At 46.9% G+C, this 2,188-nt stretch overlaps 1 pseudogene; it reads right to left on the minus strand.

The window, feature by feature from the left end:
* LOC105531895 overlaps window positions 1-1,177 on the minus strand; it is a 10,705-nt pseudogene extending 9,528 nt beyond the window's left edge.
* Window positions 1,178-2,188: the final 1,011 nt, after the last annotated feature.

Here is a 2,188-nt window from a genome sequence, read left to right on the forward strand (position 1 = left end):
CCCAGCCAGCCTGACCAGTCTCAGAATTTAATTTATATATTACCCAGTCCTTCCTCTGCTGCTGCTGCTTCTTCTTCTGCTGCTGCTGCTGCTTCTTCTTTTTTTTTTTTTTCAGATGGAGTCTCACTCTGTCGCCCAGGCTGGAGTGCAGTGGTGTGATCTCAGCTCACTGCAAGTTCTGCCTCTTGGGTTCACGGCATTCTCCTGCCTCAGCCTCCCGAGTCGCTGGGACGACAGGCGCCGGCCACCACGCCCGGCTTGTATTTTTGGTAGACATGGGGTTTCTCCATGTCGGCCAGGCTGGTCTGAAACTCCCGACCTCAGGTGACTCGCCCGTCTCAGCCTCCCAAAGTGCTGGGATTACAGGTGTGAGCCACTGCACCCGCCCTTTTTTGTTTGTTTGTTTGTTTTTGAGATGGAGTCTCACTCTGTTGCCCAGGCTGGAGTGCAATGGCATGATCTTGGCTCACTGCAACCTCCGCCTCCTGGGTTCAAGTGATTCTCCTGCCTCAGCTTCCTGAGTAGCTGGGATTACAGGCATGTTCTGCCACGCCTGGCAGATTTTTGTCTTTTTATTAGAGACGAGGTTTCACCATGTTGGCCAAGCTGGTCTTGAACTCCTGATTTCAGGTGATCCACCTGCCTCGGCCTCCCAAGATGCTGGGATTACAGGCGTGAGCCACCACGCCTGGCCTGCATTCCTCTGTTTCTTGCCCTTTATTAGCATTTGGAGATAACATACTTGCCATCAGTCCTGCGAAGTAATTGCCGAGGCTGACTCCTTTCACAGTGCTTATGGCTTCCTGAGTCAAAATAGGATTTTTTCTGGGTCCTGAGGATGTGACTTGTATATAAGCCTCTCACCTACTTAAAATATGTTTGTAAATGAAATATTGGTAGATTCCTGTTCCACTGTTTTCTCTACAGGATCAACTACCAAATGTTCTTACACAAATGTGTTGTTTCTTGCACCAATAAGAGACTTCACAATGGAAGGTAGTTCCCAATTTGTGCTAAGTCTGTGGCTGCGCAACTTTTCAGAGGGATCTGTATGTCTGTCTAACACATCAACTCCAACTACACTCAAGTTCATAGGGTTTGGGTATTTCTGCATTGCAGCTATTGTAACAGTTTCTCATGGGTGGTCAAAGAGATGCTCCAAAGTTCATATCTTCATGGCTCCAGCAGCCTATGCAATGACTGGGCAATGCTAGGGCACAATTAGGCAAAGAGGCTATATCTGTCCCTACCCCACCCCCAGCAACCCATCAAACTGCTTAGTGTGAAACTGGCTCTGCAGAAACAGAGCTCCCATCACCCATGTTGCATTATCACCTGGTCTCTTTTGTTTTGGTGTTGTCTGGTGGGAAAATGGGCACAGGGCGCTGGCACCTTTGCCAATCTGCTATTTCTGTCAGTAATAAACTGCCTGAATCTAAAAAGGGCTTGTTGTTTCTTTATCAATTAAATCTCTCAGCTTTGTTTGACAGCAGTGATATGCTTTGGCTGTGTCCCCACCCAAATCTCTCTTGAATTGTAACTCCCATAATTCCCACATGTCATGGGGGGAACCTATTGGGAGGTGATTGAATTATGAATCAGGGCTTTCCTGCACTGTTCTCCTGATAGTGAATGACTCATGAGATCTGATGGTTTTAAAAACCAGAGTTTTCCTGCACAAGCTCTCTCTTTTTTCATGCCGCCATCCACGTGAGATGTGACTTGCTCCTCCTTGCCTTCTGCCAAGACTGCGAGGCCTCCTTACCCATTTGGAACTGTAAGTTCATTAAACCTCTTTTTTTCCCCAGTCTCAGGTATGTCTTTATCAGCAGCATGAAAATGGACTCATACATTAAATTGGTACTGGTAGAGTGGGGCACTGCTGTAGATACCCAAAAATGTGGAAGCGACTTTGGAACTGGGTAACAGACAGACATTGGAACAGTTTGGAGGGCTCAGAAGAAAACAGGAAAATGTGGGAAAGTTTGGCACTCCCTAGAGACTTGTTGAATGGCTTTGGCCAAAATGGTGATAGTATTATGGACAATAAAGTCCAGGCTAAGGTGGTCTCAGATGGAAACGAGGAACTTGCTGGGAGCTGGAGCAAAGGTGACTCTTGTTATGTTTTAGCAAAGAGACTGGCAGCATTTTACCCCTGCCCTAGAGATTTGTGGAACTTTGAATTTGA

The sequence above is a fragment of the Mandrillus leucophaeus genome, unplaced genomic scaffold, assembly GCF_000951045.1.
Source record: "Mandrillus leucophaeus isolate KB7577 unplaced genomic scaffold, Mleu.le_1.0 Scaffold92, whole genome shotgun sequence".
NCBI lineage: Eukaryota > Metazoa > Chordata > Mammalia > Primates > Cercopithecidae > Mandrillus > Mandrillus leucophaeus.